Genomic DNA, 19640 nt, shown 5'->3' on the forward strand with positions numbered 1-19640 from the left:
AAATCAAGGAACACGATATCCCAAAGACTGCCTTCATCACTAGGTATTGTTATTATGAATTTTTAGTCATGCCATTTGGATTGACTAATGCCCTAGCTACATTCAATCGTCTAATGCAAGACATCTTTCAACCATCTCTAAATGATTTTGTGCTAGTATTTTTGGACAATATACTAGTATACTCCAAATCAATAGAGGAACATGAAGGTCACTTAAAGATCGCCCTAGCAACACTTCGTGAAAATCAGCTCTATGCCAAGATGAGTAAATGTGTATTTCTCACTGACAAGCTTGAATATCTTGGGTACATTGTTTCCGCTAATGGAATCTCTATAGACCCTACCAAAGTAAAAGATATCCTAGAATGGCCAATACCTAAGACAAAAAGAAATCCGAGGATTTTTGGGACTGATAGGATGGTATCGAATCTTCATCAAGGATTATTTCCTCATTGTTGCACCCTTGACAAATCTTTTGAAGAAAAATACAGAAATCCTTTGGACCATTGAGCATCAAGGAAGCTTTGATAAGCTTAAAGAAGCTGTAACCACTGCACCTGTATTAAAACTCATTGACTTCAATCAACCATTTAAAGTGATCACTGATGCAAGTGGACTCGTAATCGGTGGGGTGCTAATACAAGAAGGAAGACCAGTGGCCTATACTTCCGGAAAATTGAAACCCTACGAATCCAACTATGCTACTCATGACCTTGAGTTACTCGTAGTAATTCATGCCTTGAAACTGTGGAGACACTATCTATTGGAAAGGGAATTCACTTTAGTGACATATCATAAAAGTCTTAAGTGGATCTTCACCCAAGCTGAAGACAAAGAAGATGGATAAAGATACTGCAAGAATTTGATTTTAAAATCAAATATCATCCAGGGAAGGACAATGTTGTTGTAGATGCATTAAGCCGAAAATCCTTTCTTAATAGCATTGTAGAAGTTCGAAGCTTAAGAACCATATCTATACCTGATAACCCTGTACTTGAGCTTGTACGCCAAGTTATTTCTCAGGATAAAGAATATGAAGGACTCGTGGCTAAGGTACTTCAAGGGGGAAGCTTTGATAAAGAAAGGTCTAAGATTAAGGATTATCATGCTAGTGATGGTTGTCTATATTACCATGACCGCCTTTGTATCCCAAAAAGACCAGACGTGAAGGCCAAGATCTTATGGGAAGCACATGACAGCCCCATTGCAGGACATCCGGGGTATGCCAAGACACTCAACGTAGTTCGTAAAATCTATCACTGGCCAGGATTAAAAAGAGATGTATTAAAGTATATAGCTCAGTGCTTGACTTGTCAAAGAGTCAAGGCAGAAAGGATCAAGATGCCTCGAGAGTTACAACCCTTGGACATTCCACAAATGAAATGGGAGTCAATAAGTATGGACTTTGTTGTTGGATTACCTACTACTGCTGGTGGATACGACTCCATCATGGTAGTGGTTGATAGATTGACAAAAGTTACACATTTGATCCTAGTCAAAGCAACTTATAAGTCATTATTGGTCGAGTCTTTATCAAAGAAGTATTTAGGTTACATGGATTGCCAAAGAGCATAGTCAGTGATCGAGACTCCAGGTTCACCTCTAAGTTTTGGACTTGCCTATTTCAAGAAATTGGAACACAGCTATGCTTCAATATTGCTTATCATCCTCAAACTGATGGCCAAACTGAGAAGGTGAACTAGACCATTGAAGATATTCTAAGGTATTATTGTGGCAAAGAATCAAAATGGTGGATTGAACATTTACCTTTGGTGGAGTTTGCTTATAATGCTACCTTTCAACAAACAATCAAGATGTCACCATTCCAAGCCTTCTGTCAGCAATAATGTCGTACATCTCTAACATTTTCAGATCCCACTCTCAAAGTAGAGGCTTCTAAGGTTATGCTTGAAGAGATGGACGAACAAATCCAATTGACCCGACATGACATTCAAGTTGCTCAAGATCGGCAAAAATCCTATGCAGATCTTGAAAGATCCATAAGGAAATTGGTAGAAGTTGTGCACAACATCGATAAATTCTTTCTTATCTTCATTTTTAAACACCATCTTGCAAAGTAAGCGAGCCAATTTGTTAAGACTTATCCAAACCTTAGCTTTGGCCAACCTTGTATTTCCTCCGTTACTTTGATCAAGAACTGCAAAATGTAACTTTTTCCACCCATCGTAGTCCTGTGGCGTACGAACCATGACATTCCCTTCCTCATTGATGGGTACTGAGAGAAAATTCCTAGCCTTTGCTCCTCCAAAGCAATGCTTTTTTGGAAAGTTACCAGATTTTTGTGATCTCTTCTCATCTTTCTCAATTGTCACTTGAAGCTTGTGTAGCCCAATTTTTGATAGCACTCACCTCACATTCCTACACATTGCAATGGCTTCTTTTTCTGGTTGCATCCTATAAGTAAATCAAATGTATTCATATACATGTTTCTCCATGATTCTGACAAAAGCATGCAATGAACAAATGTGAATACGATCCAATGGAATGTTCAAGTTGGGCTTCCAAGTGGGATCTTCTCTATTGCGTGTCGATGTAGTACTTGCCACCCTTTTCCAATTCTTCTTTCCGTCATATCCTTCCACCCTCTGTGTCATGCAATATAGGCATGGATTCTTTTTATTTGCACCATTGGAGATTCTACACATGCATTTTAAAGTTTTCAAGTCTCTTGCAAGATGCCATTATTCACCACACCCTTCAAGCGAGAGCATCTCACCATGTTTCTGATGATGATCGATGATGTTTGGAATGCTTGTGTGCATAAAGAACAACTACAACACCTCAAATGTTTCCTTAGGAACTTCAAATACAGTGAGTCACCACACATGGCACTCGGATTGAACGCTAAAGTTCCTTGGGTTGTTCTTGTCGAATTGTAAAGCTCTATTCATCAGAGTTACACTAACTCTTTCAAGCTTTACTCCTTGGACGGCTTTACTTTTATCTAATTTTATAACAAACTGCAATTTACCATTACATTCCTCAACAGACATATTGTAGTACATTACCATTGTCGACTGCACCTTATACAAATCTAAATAGTAATTATTGAGTTTGGTGAACTTCACCTCATATGCATTTTTTGTCCCAACTTTTAGTGTTTTCTCACATTGAACATGCATGGGATCTCCTATCAGCTCCAAAACCTTTGTATTAAGTTGCCCTCGAGCCTCTATTAACTTTGAAGGTTGAGAAACAAGCATGATTCTATTTCTCTTCAGCACACGACCAAACCCAACATTCACACCTTTGAATATCTTTGAGTAAGTCGTTGTGCTAAGACCAACCCTGTCACAAATGGATTGTGCATCCACAACTGATAACTCATTTGACACATCTTTTAATGTGCACTCAATCACTTTTTCCTTCATAGCCTTAAACTTAGGATTGCTCAAAGCATTTTCCAATGTACTTGCCTTCAACAATATACTAATACATGATCCAACCTCACCCTTACCTAGGTTCTCATTCTGAGCTACCTTACATGCTTTGATACATCACTTTCACTAGCCACTATTCACAATTAACTCATTGATTGACTTTTTCTTTTGTTTGTGCTCCTGTGTTAGCTTACTGTTGATCTTTCTCAGGTCGTCCAATTGTGCCTTTACCTCCTCATATGAGATACCAATGCTATGGATAGTGTATTGCATTGAAATAATTTAATTGTTTTGTTGAATTATAGTGTTATTAAGCTATACCACTTGTCCTGTGAGCTATTGTATATGAAGTTGATATCGAGTGATCACATCATGATAAATTTTTATGGTTGCTTGGCAAGTTGTAAATACTTTGAACGCCTAATCATTGAGTCGCCTAGTGTAACCGGGCAACGCATTTTCACCCTCGCACACATACTTCAGCAAATTTGTGATTCCCGAGAAAGTTGGAGGTCTATTGTTTAAGGGGTCAAATGGGTAGATTCCCCCATCAACCCACAAGTCCACATGTTTCAATCCCATTTGCCTGTAACTCTGCAAAACCTGAGGCTTGACACTAGTATGCTGGGTTATTTTGAATAATGGGGCATATTCAATCTCTACCTCAATATGCAGCTCCTTCTTTCATGTATTCATTTTACTATTAATAGAAACAGGGAGCCTACTTGGTTGTCACAGGAGGTAGAGTGGAGATGCACAGAGAAGCACATAAAGGCGCCAAGGGAAAGAAGGGTGTAAGTAATTCGCTCTATTAATGAAGGTTACATAAACACAAAGAAGAGGTCACAATAGAGCCATAAGAGAGTATAGGTATGGGGAAAAATAGCTTAGAGAGTATGGATGTCCAATACTTTTTATATTTTAGACATTTCTATTTTACCTCCAAAAATATTACCAAAAAACACAAAATTTAACCAGTTGGTTTGTTTTTTGACTAAAAGCTAGAATATAAAAAATCCCCAAAATATCTTAAAAGAAACTTTCAAATTTTATTTTCCTTGTTCTTGATTAAAAAATAAATTACCTCGTATCTACTAATCATTTTGCATTGAAAACGAAGCATCACACTCCTGTAACTAAGTCATTTTTTAATATAAAATTTGGTTGAAAAAGACTTCTTGAATGAGGAGAGAGAAGGAATCTGAGTATATATTTGTAGATAATATAAAAAAGGCAAAATGAGATTGCAAAAGTGAAGAGAGAAGAGGATTATTTTACTATTCTTCTCTCCTATTTTCTTTGTTTTAAGGAGGAGAGAGGGGGGGCTAAAAGGCCCATTTGTAAGTTCAATTTTTTCCTAATGCATAGACATAAACTGCGGCATCTCCTCCATGCCCTCGGGATATCGAATCGGTCGATGGCACGCACTACATCGAAATTTTGATTGTGCTTCTTCCTGATCTTTCCTGGCTTGCTCGTACCTAGCAACCCACGTCTTCATGGATACATGGTGCAACGTAAAAAAATGATTCACTTTCAAATGTAGTGAGCCACCACACATGGCGCTTGGATTGAACACTAAAGTTCCCAGGGTTGTTCTTGTAGAATTGTAAAGCTCTATTTATCAGAGTTACACTAACTCTTTCAAGCTTTACTTCTTTGACGACCTCACTTTCATCTAATTTTATAACAAACTGTAATTTACCATTACATTCCTCAATAGACATATTGTAGTACATTATCATTGTCGACTACACATTCTTGTACAAATCTAAATAGTAGTTGTTGAGTTCGCTGAACTTCATGTCATATGCATTTTTGGTCCCAAACCTTTAGTGTTTCCATGCATTGAACATGCATGGGATCTCCTATCAGCTCCAAAACCTTTGTAATAACACTACAACATATACATGCTATAATGACGTTTTCTTTATATATGAAAAATATCCCCGTCGTCGCTATTAGCGTTGCTACAAAACCGTTCTCCTTCATTGCAACATCCATCCTTTTTCCTACCCCATTTCCAACCACCATATATTTGGTTAGTCTGACATCGTCCTTCGGCGACCATAGCATACTGTTGTCTAAATTCACAATTCGTAGCCAATGTAAAATATGCACTAACGCCTTCAGCCATGCTACCTTCTAGCCGAGCTCATTGTGGCACAAAGATTTTGAGGGTTTTCATGAAGCACTCTAAGAAGAACATCCATTGTGTATAGACAGGTCTTGAAATCTCCACTTCATCTACAAGATGCACCAGGAAGTGGGTTTGTATCGTAAGCATGCTGGTGGGGAGGTACTTCTCAAAGATACAAACCGTCTCCATTGCTCCCCGTCTTGCGGATTCAATAGAGGATGTCTTGATCTCCTTCTATGAGATCCATTGCACTAAATTTGACAACCTGTAATCATCCTGCGTATTTTTGAAGTGAGGCATCCTACAATCGCAATCGGTAGTATAAATTGCCACAAATGAAGAAGCATTACAAACACTGACTAGACTCCAAATAGCAAAATATGCATGCCACTTACAATCCATTCGTAGTACAAACCTGATATATCTTATGCCAATTATGGGGATTTTAGCCCTGATACTTGGTCGTCTTTAGAAAAAGTGCATCTGAGAGAATGCATCATACCCGTCGAAGTGCGCATAGACCTGATAATTTGCTTGACAATGCACTCTTCTTTAGTGAACAAAACCCAAGGAGCATGAGGCAGTTGCAAGCGACCATCAACACTCAACTGTGGCCAAAGCGCCTCCATCTTACCTACCCCCTTCAAATCCATTCGTGCCTCTGTAGTGTCTCTCTTTCCTATGATGTGGTTCCATAGTAAGCTACCCACATTCTTGAAAATATGCATGGGATTCAACAAGTGATTGATCTGTAAGTGGGTCAAATATGGCAACTTGTAGAAAATCAAGAATCGTCACATTCCATTTGGATGCGACTCCGTGTGCACCATTTTCAACTCGTACCAGCTTTGGGAGTTCATTCGTGCTCAAGGTCGTCTAAGAAAACCTTTCCTCAGTTCATGACCCTCCGGCAAGAAAGAGACGTGTCCTTGATATACCATCTTCTTCATGGTTTGTGATCTTCGGGAGTCTAACTATGGTCCAGACAATGGATATGCATGATAACGTGAGGTAACTAGACCTGTCCCAACACCTCTATTTAGTAAACATAAACTTGAACGAGCTATGATAGATATAACCAATGAGAATGGAAGCCTACTTACCTAAGCACTCCCTGAATCCCGAAAAGTCATCTATGGTTGACAGTCTGCCAATATACGAGCCATTCTCATGTGGACCATGTATTTTTGCTCATATCTTCCACGGTAACCCCTCCTCCCACAAAATCTTAAGCTCATCAACTAATGGACGGAGATAGATGTCCATACTCTTGACTTTGTAGTGGCTTGGAATGAGCAAGCTAAGGATCAAGTGTCCTTTCTTCATAGAAAGCCATGGCGGGATGTTGTAATTAACAAGGACTACACGCCACACACTGTAAGAAGTTGAGTAGAGACTAAATAGGTTCATGCCATCCAAAGCAAGACCGAGTTGAAGATTCCTTGGCTCTTGTGCAAAGCCTAGAAAGGTAGAGTCAATGCGGCTCCATGTGTATGAATCCAATGATATTTGTTGGACTCCATTTGTGATATATTATGTGCATACCACATCAAGCTTGCCATGCCTGATGTACGAAACATGTGACATATACGAGGAATAAGTGAAAAGTGTCTAAGAACTTTCTAAGGGATGGTTTTCCCTTGCAAGTCCTATCGATACCTGTGAGCACCACACTTTGGATATGTCTCCATAGTCTCATACTCTCCTCGAAACAACATGCAATCATTGACACATGCATGGATGCTATTGTAGTCCATACCAAGCTTTCCTAAAACATGTCACGCATCATCACAAGACTCAGGCATGGTATTTCCAAGTGGCAATATATGATACTTTAGCAACCTGAAAAGAAATTATAAAATACCTTAAGAAAGCACAATTGTTTTTTATAATGGTGCCGAAAAGAAATCAATGAAGGGTCAAAAATTAAGAGTCATGCATTTCAAGAAACAAAACAAAACAATTTTACTCAATTATTTAAATTTTGTACACATTGCATGAGATATTATGTATATATAAATAAATATTACAATGTGGCAGAGTATACAAAAAATTTTGGCCTTCCAAGATGCTATAGTGCTATAACACTCATTACAAAACCTTGCATCATTAATATCGTAACCTATGGAGAAGTCCCCTTGTCGTGTCGAAGCCGAATGATAAAGTTCATGTCTTTATCTATGATTGTGACACACGCTTTGCATGGATGGCTGCAAGTTGTGTATCATCATACAAGTTAATGAGAAACCCCTCTACAGCTATTTGTAGGGCCTCCATAGCTGTAGCAGTCCACCTTCCTGCTGATGGGCCATCCCGCACTTGTGCCCAAAATCTTCCCATCCCTTTCAACTCCAAGTCTTGCATGACTTCCCGAACAACCTTATGAAAAGGACTTTTCGGGATGAGAAGCTTGTATCCGCGTTTGATTCTTCTTATCTCCCGAGAGCAATAGTGCCCGATTTCCATCTCCTCTTCTTCTGTGGTGGTCCTTGTGCTCTATGGGGAGCACCTATTGTTGCTGCACTAGAGGAGGCTCCACCTTGTGCTCTAGGTGGCGGGCCTTGGCATGAGGTCTTCCCAGGATCGAAACGACGACATACTTGCTTGGTGCATGCCGTGCAAGCTCAAGGAGGGCAAGACGGAGAAGAGACATAGGTTGGGGATGTGAGAATGGAGGAAGCAAAGAAAGCAAGATGTGAAAATGAGAAGAAGAATGAATTTTTAACCCATTTAAACCCCAAAATTGGATTAATGCAGCTTCATGTGCACTGTCCATCGTGTGATTGTAAATCCATAACCTTTTAAATGCGACGAAACTTCACATGCACACTCGTTAGGTGGCCAAGAGCCTTAAAAAAAAATAAAAAAATACATGCACGCCCCTGGTTCAAAGTCTAGCATCTGGAGTCACTTGGCAAGAAAGTGGCTCCACACGCCAAACTTCGGACCAGGGGTCTGCAGGCATTTGTTTTTTTCTATGAAAGTGGCTCCACACGCTAGACTTTGGAGCAGGGCTCTGTAGGTATTTTTTTTCAAAAAAAAAGAGGGCTATTGGCCACCTAATGAGTGCGTGTGTGAAGTTTTGTCGCATTCTGATATGGTTTAGTATTTTAAAAATTATCCCACACCAAATTATGGATGGATTGATAATTGAGAAATCAACATTGCAACTATTGGCCCTTAGAAACTTCGCACCACGTAGACTATACAGAGGTATCAGGAGTAAAGTTTGCAACAAGAAATGGCAAATTTTTGCATGTTTTTCCTATTGAAATTGATAGTTGTAACAAAAACTATAAGTAAGAATTGAAAATACAGCAAAGGTGCACAGTCAAAGTTGAGAACGAAGGACAAGAGTAAAATTTTAATTCATATTTTAAAGGCGCATACAATCGTTTTGCACTGGGACATAGTCATATGTCCAATGCACGAGGAGAACACTATGCCAAAAAGATAACATTACAAACTTTGTTCATTCCATTGGAACAAATGCATCCTTTAGTGCTTGAAGATTTCTTACAAGTTGGAAGTCCTTGGGAGTTACAGTGTGATTGGCACTAGCCGGACCTCATGTACTCAACAAACAACCCCATCACACGGCCTCACGGGCCAGGAGCGTCTGCCGAGGGATACATTATCCCTTTTCCATCTCCTCAGAGGGAGATTATACACATATCGGCAATAAATACCACATATCACAGACACAGGGCACCCCATCGACTGATTGCCATGGCCCTATTACAGCTCTTCTACATCTTGGGGATTGGCCCCTCGATGCGCTGCTTCCATATATAGACACATTCGAAACAAACTCCCCTCTTGGTGTCAATATATTTATCATTTTGGGAATGCACCGATCCTCACTTATCCGTCCCCTTGAACCCACCGTCTAGACCTACAACCGGGTTGCTCACTCTCTCTACGTGGGTCAAGTCCTAAAGAAACCAAGTGCTATGCATCCATGAGATTGTAATTGATACCATTTAATGATGCTTGATGCAAATGTGTATATGATTAAGTGCTCAAACAATTGAAAAACAGCCTCGTGCATTGTGCAAATCCATTATTTTCACGTTTCCATACACTAACACGTAATTGCTATAATGAGAGAAGACACCGAGCCTTACACTCGTGATGTATTTCCCTTTATTTAACTTAACATCATCCTCTATGAATAATGCAGCAAATGCATCAGATTTCATATTATATTTTAGCACTCAAACTTCCCTCCTCCCCTACCGTTTAAGGTTTTGCCTCGTTGCATAGGTAAAGGGGTGATTTAATGTGTATTTCGCACGAAATAAGCAGTAAATACTCACAAAAACATATAAATGGGGATAACCTGAGGCAAACCCTCATGCTTTATCCTCATTATACACTCATAGACACATCCATAATTTTTCATAATTTTCCTCATCCGTTCCCTTTTTTTCCCTCTTTAAAAAGTAAAATTTTTCATTTTTCCTTATTTATTATCAATAAAAATGGAAGAAAATTAGAAATATTTCAAAGCTATAGCTATTGAGTCTTTAAACAGCAAACATGTAGATTTTATTGGTGTTTTGTTTCATGCTTTTCCGATTTTAAGCCCAAAAACCCCATTTTTTCTATAAAAATCATGCTTTTCGGGTTTTTCCCATTTATTTTCCATACTTTAAGTGTATGTTTTTTGAGTTTTTTATTATACAAACAAGAAACCAGTAGCAAACAATATGTCCATCAATTTTCAGCCCATAAGAACATTGTTAACCCCATCAAATGCGGAAAAAGAGCCATTTTCTTTGTAAAAATGCCATTACCATGTATTTTTTTATTATTTCGGGTTTTGAAACTTGTCATGGGTCTGCAAAACAAGGCCCGTTTGATGGTCAGTCCATCTCCACACTACCATCTTTAGCCCACCTTTGGTTTGGAAGCGATCCGGTACTGCGCCGGACGAGCATTCACTAACCGGGCTTCATTCTTTGCAGGAATTGGCCCTTGTAGTAGGAGAGGGAGGGAGGAGAGAGAAATACTAAAATCTGATCTCCACAACTGGGCAGCCATTTGATGCACGGTTTGGAGCGATGGGGAGCGAAGATCAAGTGCATCTCAGGCATCCAGTCGGTTGGGGGGGTTGCTTACAGCCAACATAGCCTCTCTCAATGATTGGGAAGAAGGCACCTTCATCTGCACGGCACAAAGAAAATGATGCCCCCACCTTCCCCCCCCTCAAATTAGTTTTTTTTGTGGGGCTCCCTAAAGGGAGCCCCTAAAAGGCATGCCCTTTGGACTTATTAAGTCCCATTTCCACTTGCCTTTGGTTCTTGGCCTCCCTGACATCCTATCTCCTGTGTCTGGTACCCAATTCACAATCTAAAAAATCCTGGGCATCCATCTTGAAGTCCTCCACTGCGGAGCATCTCCCAGGGTCCCATGTGACATGCTAAAAATTTATGAAAATTCACCAACTATCGTTGAGTGGGTCTTTTAAGCATTTCCGGGCATTGCCACTTAAAATCGTACTGATTGCCATCGCCGCCTTCCACGAAGTCTATTTTTCCCCTGAAATTCAAAAATTTTGGCTATTTTTAAGCACTTCTCGGCATCAAAAATCATATGTCACAGTGATGTGCTTCGCATGTATTGCACAACGCTGAGCATCAGTCATCAAGTTAACTAAAAAGGCATCCGTAACACATTGTAGAGCATGAAGACATTCTTTTGTGAACAAGTCTATCCTAACCTTGTGCCAAAAACCACATTTTGCTTTCTGTGTGGTAGAGGTCTTGCACAATCCCGCGAACAAGTCTCAAGAAGCTCGCCTTTTGAATGATGAGATCAAAAGAGCATTGATACCTCCTAATTTCTCTCAAGGCCACTATATCTCGCTTCCACTTGCGTTTCTTGTGGGGATGTTAAGGAGGACCCTTGTGAGGGTGGCTTGAGGAAGGTGGGTTAGGTTGAGAAGGGGGTGCATTTGAGCTAGTAGATGCTCCAAGGGGTTGAACACGATATGGGGCTCTGAGCGAAAGCTTATTTACAACTACCTTAGACCTAGCCATCTTTCCTGTACAAGAGATGTGAGAACTCAATGAATAAGATAGAAAGTGAAACCCTATTTTATATAACCCTAAACTGTAAGACTCATTCACATAGATGCACAGTCTCTCTTTCTCTCTTAAACTAGGAATTGCATTCACATTGAACACATTGTTCATCTTACTATCTTAGCTCTCTTCGAACCCATTTTGTTGCCTTGTTGAAGCCTTGTTTCTAGCCACTTGGCATGGTTTTCTTTGGCACTTGAGGCTTCATGATGCACTCTTTTAGTGACACGACATGATTCCATCATATCTGCAGCCGATTCATTAGCACTTTTATTTGCTCTCTTTTGCGAGAGTTTAGCTTCATCCGCTACTATAATCCTATACCACCAAGATAGCAATTGGATCATTGGATTGCTACCATTCACCCATACAATTTTAAAATATTAACTTATTACGCACCATATAAAGTGTGATAGAGCTTTTGCCCCATGCTTCCACCATTTTTCGTAGAAGCTATGCACATCATTGATAAATTCTTGCTTATCTTCATTGTTAATGACGCGCCCATCTATCTAAGCACGTTTTTGGCAGTCCATCGAGAAATGAATCTAAGCGTCACCACCTGGCACTCTCACGAAATTTCACGAGGTTTGTCGCCTAGGTTTTCTTGAGTCCACCTCGCAATGGAATGTTCACGACCGAACCCACTAGGATCAACTTGAGTCTTGAATCCCTAGTGGTCAAGGTTTCCCAGTCACTCTACTATATATGGAGTCACCCAATCCGAAGCAGGTCCATACCCCTTTGGGTCGAAGGAGAAATAGGAATGAGAGGGATGCATCGTTCCACCTCTCTGTCCATAAGACATAATCCCCTTCCGGTTTCCAAAAATGGTATGAATTTGGGAATTAACTCGTGCTGCCCCAAAGGTCTAATGACGGTAAAATCTTGTGAGAAGCCTCCTAGTTCTCTGGGACCACCTTGTCGTAGGACAAACCCATCGGGGGTTCCACCCTCCTGCTTTCCTCATTCAACGTACTTTAGTTATCTAATTATCCCTATCACTTTTAGGTGTGACATGTAAAAACAACTTTCTTAATCAGCCTCTTTAAAGGACAGGGTTCATTCACGTAATCTTATGGCACTGACACGAAAACAAATTCAAACAGGTTCCGTGGAAGTAAACTTAAAATTAGCAATTTCTCAGAGATATAAGTCTTGTTCAAAAGTGACAATATCCTCAATCCATAAGGATGCACTTTATTTCCACCAAGTTTCTATCCTACACTAGTAACAAGGGCCCCTCTAGAATCTATCTCGAGTCACGCTGATCGTTCGAGTAGGACCCGGAGGCAGGGAATTTATAGCAAGAGCCCCCTGGCATCCAAGCGTCCTCCTACGTTTAAACCAACCCACGGAGAGACCTCTCGTGGTGGGTTCGGTCCACGTTCCCGTCATGACTATTTAGAACCCCCTTGGCTAGGGTTGGTGGCCAGCTAGGGGTGGTCTGCCGTGCCCTCCAAAAGTTCAACCTAATTCATTATTCTCATTTATGAGTTTGGGGTTACAAAATCTTTTTTTAGAAGCGGTGTTTCTAAATTTACAAGCACAAACAAAGGTGCATGTGAGTGCTTGAGACATCTACTAAGGTGGGGGTCCCTATCTTGATGCTTAGCGTTTGACCTTCTTGCCTTCGTTGCAATTCCCAATATCCTCCGAGGGTTAGGGAATACCTTATTTCCGACCCCACTCCTATGTGATAGGAGTGAGCAATTATGCAATTGGATCTACATCCGATAGTTCTCGGATGGAAGCTGTCCTAGCTTGCTAGTCTTTAATCTAGGGTTCTTGTCATTGGAAGAAACGACACTCGAACCTCTTGTATTAACGATAAATTGCATCATGGTTAAATGTGATATCTTAAAGGTTTTTTCAGCTTTATCGAGGCCAGATTTGGAATAGAGGCCAGTGAGTGTTTTACTTGTCTCATGGTCCACTTATGAAATAATAATACCTTTAATCCTAAATAAGTCGAATTAAGCCCCATATAGGATTTATCTCATTGAACTACTTGAGCAATTGAGGTTAATGCTTCATATGTGTGTCTTATAACTATCTTTAAGATGACTCGCTAGCAGTGCCGTTGAAACCGTCTGTGATATCATGTAATCTAGATGCGAGTCTTTCCTAGGACGATGATGCAATATGGAGTTCTACTCTTGGGAATTTCTTTTCAATGCACTTACGCAAATTATAAATAGAGGCTTGTGTTTTTCTTTTTGTATGAGGAACACAAAGTCATCAGCCCAATGCATGTGAGAGCTACATCTCTCTAAAGGATTATAGGAGCCCAAAACTCGGCTTATTGTTGCAATGACCTAAACATACTTAACCTATTATTGTAGCACTCACGATTCTCATGGACTTGATTCAAGCTTTTATCCCTACCTTTTCAGTTTAACCAATTTTGCGATGCAAAAAAATATATGATTTTCGCTTAATGACGAACATGCATAAGCATCCTAACAACCCATTTTTCAGTACCTGGTTACCAAGCATCGCGGTTCCTTGACCTACAGCTCCATCAGTTGAAGCGAGATTCGTGCTTGATTGAACCTTAATTCGCTTGGGAGGCATCGTATAACTCGAATTTTCCTTCGTAGCTACGTACCCAGGTTACGAGAGAGACGACTCCTCATGGAAGTGATTCGCCTGTGAGAACCCTCTCTAAGAGGGGGAAAACAAGGACCACAAGTTCGGAAGTCTTCAAAGAGGGAAATTTTTTTTTCCTCTCTCTCTCTCTCTCTCTCTCCCTTTTCTGTTACTCTCCCTTTCCCTCTCTCTCTCTCTCTCTCTCTCTCCTCTTACTCTCCCTCTTTTCTCTTACTCTCCCTTTCCCTCTCTCTCTTTCTCTCTCTTTTCTCTTACTCTCCCTCTTTTCTCTTACTCTCCCTTCCTCTCTCTCTCTCTGTCTCTCTATCTCTCTCTCTCTCTTCTCTTACTCTCCCTCTTTTCTCTTACTCTCTCTTCCTCTCTCTCTCTTCAATCAAACTTCGTGTAGTGTGTAGGGCCACCACCTCCAATCCCCCTCTTCTCCACGCTTAAGCCCTTTTTATAGGGTCTTGGGGGGGAATTTAGTAAGGAATGGCCCCCCCTCTATTCCCAACAGGGCGGGCAGCTGGATGGCTGCCACCATGCAAAGAATGGGGGAGGGGAAGGAGTATTCGTTACCCCCTTACCTGCGTCGTCTTCTACCAGCTGGAGCTCTCTCCTCCTACCCACGTCATCAATGGTAGCCCTCCTCTGCCTCCTCCAACGATACACTGCAGCCTCCCCCTGCCTCCTCCAATGGCATGCGGCATCCCCCCTTCCTTCTCCAATGGCATGCGACCCCCCCCCCCCCCCTTTCCTGCTTTGATTCATGACAGCCCCCCTCACCATTACAGTTGGCTACGTGAGTAGGGGGGATTTATTTCCCTTTTTTTTCCATTAAAAATTCATTTAATTAGGTGGGGGGAGGTCATACGGTAGAAACGTTACATTCTTCCCCCCTTAAGGAATCGAGACATCCTCATCTCCAAAGGAATTGGGGGTATTGTTGGTTGAGAGTACTCTCGTCAATCCACATTGCATCTTCTTTTGGAAAGTCCTTCCACTAGATGAGGTACTCCTTGAGGATTCTATTCCTCAATCTCTTTTCTCGAATGTCTAGGATTCTAGATGGCTAGAGCTAAAGGACTTCTTGGCTTGGCATTACAACTTGTTGATCATTGAGTACATGGCTAGGATTGGATACATATTTCTTTAGTAGGCTAACATGAAATACATTGTGAAGCTTTACGTTCTCAGGGAGTTGGAATTTGTGGGCATTGGGCCCTAGGCATTTGAGGATCATGTAGGGTCCGCAATACCTTGGACTTAGTTTTTTAAACTCCCCCAATGATAGGGAACTCCTCTTGGGCCGTACACGAATAAAAACCATGTCTCCCTCATTGAAGAGTCGCTCTTGTCTATTTAGATCTGCATAGGCTTTCTGCCTATCCTTGGCGGCTCTAATATCTTGTCTGATGGCCTTAACCTACTCACCCATTTCCTCGAGCATTTACTTAGAAGCTTCTACTCTTAAAGTAGGATCTAAAAAGTTGAATGGGGTATGGGAATAATGTGCATACAATGCTTGAAAATGTGTCATTTGAATGCTTTGTTGGTAGGAAGCAGTATAGGTGAACTCTACTAATGGTAGATATTGAATCCATTTCTTGGGTTCACACAGCAATAAGCTCTAAGGATATCTTCAATGAATTGATTAACCCTCTCTATTTGGCCGTCAGTTTGAGGGTGATAGGCTGTGTTGAAACAGAGTTGAGTCCCAATGGCCCTGAATAACCCTTTCCAAAAGTGAGATGTGAAGAGGGAGTCGCGGTCACTAACGATCCTTCTAGGCAACCCATGGAGCCTGAATATCTCCTTGATGAATAGTCTGGCAATATCTAAAGCTTTATAATTTGTCTTGACCGGAATGAGGTGTGCAACCTTAGTGAGCATGCCTACTATAGCCATAATTGAGTTGTAGCCCCCTTGCACTGAGGGTAACCCAATAACAAAATCCATGCTGATAAATTCCCACTTCATTTGGGAGATATCGAGAGGTTGCAGCTTCCAAGGCATCTTGACATGTTATGCCTTAATACGCTGGCAAGACAAACATTCCGTGACATATTTGAGCACGTCACCCTTAAGCCTTCCCTAATGGTAGCTCTTTCTGACCATGTTGAGGGTCTTGGCCTAAAAAGGGGGATTCATGTGCTTCCCAAAGTATTCTCAGTTTGAGTTTCTTGCTCGAGGGTATGCATAATCTTGTCCTAAAATAGACAAGTCCCTCATTGACAGAGAATTCTTGATATTTGACCTTGAGTCTCAGGTTTTGGTCCTTTTCCAAAATTTCCTTTAACATCTCTAGATATTCCAGATCATGGCTAGCTTCTTCTTGGGCTAGTTCAAGGATAGGGTTACTAGGCATTGACACCATAGTTGCCAAAGATTCGGTCATTGAGGGTTCCTCCATGATAAGAGACTTGAGGAACGCCTCTTCTACCAGCTGGAGCTTTCTCCTTCTGCCCACGTTGTCAATGGTAGCCCCCCCTCTGCCTCCTCCAATGACATGCGGCAGCCTCCCCCTACCTCCTCCAATGGCATGTAGCATCCCCCTCTCCCTTCTCCAATGGCACGCAGCAACCCCCCCCTCCCGCTTTGATTCACGACGGGACCCCCCACCCCCCGCAGTCCACCAATTGGGAGTGTGAGTAGAGGGGGATTTATTCCCCTTTTTTTCAATTAAAAAATTCATTTAATTAGGGGGGGAGGTCATACGACAGAAATGTTACAGTTAAACACCATACTGCAAAGTAAGGGAGCCAATTTGTTAAGAATTATCCAAACCTTAGCTTTGGCCAACCTTGTTTTTCCTCCATTACTTCGATCAAGAACTGCAAAATGTAACTTTTTCCACCCATCGTAGTCCTACGGCCTACGAACCATGACATTCCCTTCCTCATTGATGGGTGGTAAGAGAAACTTCCTAGCCTTTTCTCCTCCAAAGCAAGGCTGTTTTGCAAGTTACCAGATTTTCCTAATCTCTTCTCATATTTTTCAATCGTCACTTGATACTTGTGTAGCCCAATTGGGAGAAGAACAAGTATATTAGTTGCAATTTGCAGTATAGATTGTAATTTCTTGGGATTGCATACCTTGGGATTGCATCCACATGAGAAGTCCCACTATTCTTCAGTAACTGTTTCTCCATCTTGAGATGCTTTGGTTAGGGCCTCATATAGCCATCTAGTGGACATGAGTAGAGGCATCTTCTCTAAGCCCTTCGGATATCGAATGGGCCGTTGCCGCGTACTCCGTCGAAAGTCAGATCTTGTAGACTCTTGCTCAGCTCGAGCATCCTCATACTGTTGCAGCCACTTCTCCATCGTAGCGCTATGCAGCATACAAAATTGGTTCACCTTGGACTCCATGGATGCATCCATCTTCTTCTCTATTTCGTTTCCCACTAGGACATCTCCATTCATACGATCATCCTCCTTAAGTGACCATATCAAGCCTTTGTCCCGATCCACAGTGGACAACCACTCAGAAATGTACACCAAGGCCTTCGACACTAACCAACCTCCAAGCCATGCTACCCTCAAGACAAGCCCGTTGTCGCACAAATCCCTTTAAGGTCTTCATGAACCGTTCAAGGAAAAACATCCATCGACTATGGACTGGACTTGCAACCTGCAATTCATCTACAATATGCACTAGAAGATGGGTTTGTATCGTGAGCATGCTAGTGGGAAGATACTTCTCCAAAAGACAAGTAGTCTCTACTGCCATGCATTTCGCGGATTCAATCGATGATGTGTGAATCTCTTTTTGGGAGACAAAATGAACCAACTCGGACAATTTGTAAATGGTTGTCCGTACCTCCGATGTTAGAGACCCCGCTATTGCGATCGGCAATACGAACTGTGAAAACCATGTAATTAATATTGAGTATAAACAAACGGAGGTTCTGAAATCTAATATGCAGAATCATGCAATACGCAGCCTCATACCGTACATACATGACACATCTTATGCCAATCATGGGATTTGAGTCCTGTCAGTTGGTCATCCTTTGTGAATGCTGTCTTGAGAGAACGCATTAGGCCAGTCAGCGTGCGAAAGGACATGATGTTTTCCTTTACTTGTCGCACTTCATTGCTAGACAAAACCCAAGGAGCGCGCGGCAATTGCACTCGACCGTCGACGCCACTTACAGGCCAATATGGTTCCATCTTTCCCACTGCTTTCAAATCCATCCTTGCTCCTAGTGTGTCTCGCTGCCCAGTGAGGTGGTCCCATAGCAAGCTACCCAGATTCTTAAAAATGTGCATGGGATCTAAAAGGTGGTTAATTTTCAATTTTTTCCAATAAGTTAGCTCATAGAAAATTGAGAAGCGTCGCATTCCACTGGGAAGCGAGTCTTGGTCCACCATCTTGCGATCAAACCAGCTCAGTGCATTCATTCTTGCAGGAGGGCGACCAAGAAATCCTTCTCTCATGACATGAGCCTCTGGCAAAAAAGCCCGATGTCCCTCAAATACCATCTTCTTCATAGATTTTGACATACGAGAATCCAACCTTGGTCCACACAGAGGACATGCATGGTAACCTGACGTGACTAGCCCTGTAGAACACACATGTACAATGAGGCATGTCATAACACCAACATCGCTCAAAGAAAACTAGCAAAATAAGAAAACGCGCTTTACTAGAGCATTCTCCATAACCGGAAAGTCATGCATGGTCCACATAAGAATTGCCCTTATAGTTGCGGATCGCCTACCAATATGTTTGCTCATGTCCTCCACTACAATTCCTTCCCACAACTCCTTTAGCTCATCAATCAGTGGAGAGAGGTAGACATCCATATTCTTGGCTTTGTATTGTCCAGGCAAAAGCAAGCTGAGTAAAAGGTGTCCTTTCTTGGTGGAAAGCCATGGCGGTATATTGTAGTTAACAAGGACCACGGGCCATACACTATAGGAGGTGGAACGTAAACCAAAAGGATTTACCCCATCCATGGCAAGACCGAATCGTAGATTCCTCGCCTTCTTTGCAAAGTCAGGGAAAGTCTCATTAATGTGATGCCATGCTTCTGAGTCAGCTCGTATACCATGAGTGGATCGATTTTCCACATGCCATGTAGTCAATTTTGCAAAACTCTTGGTCCGAACACGCGGTATCAGCGGAAAGTGCCTCAAAACCTTCTGCGGAACAGTCTATCCTTGCAAGTCATTTCGATACATGTCCACACCGCACTTAGGACATGTGGCCAACAATTCAAACTCTCCCCGGAAGAGAACACAATCATTAGGGCAAGCATGAATGCAATTATAATCCATGCCTAGCTTTCGCAGCACTTGTCTTGCATCATCACGAGACTCAAGCATCGTGTTTTGGGTAGGCAAAATGTAAGATTTCAACGTTCTACAAATTGCAATGAAGCACGTTATTAGAGTACTACATAGCACATTTT

At 41.5% G+C, this 19640-nt stretch overlaps 1 pseudogene; it reads right to left on the minus strand.

Moving 5' to 3' along the window:
- Positions 1-19640, minus strand: part of LOC148033967 (uncharacterized) — a 76505-nt pseudogene that overhangs the window by 56590 nt on the left and 275 nt on the right.

The sequence above is a fragment of the Lygodium microphyllum genome, chromosome 7 (genome assembly GCF_053477565.2).
Source record: "Lygodium microphyllum isolate KBCC chromosome 7, Lygodium_microphyllum_v1.1.10, whole genome shotgun sequence".
Classification (NCBI taxonomy): Eukaryota; Viridiplantae; Streptophyta; class Polypodiopsida; order Schizaeales; family Lygodiaceae; genus Lygodium; species Lygodium microphyllum.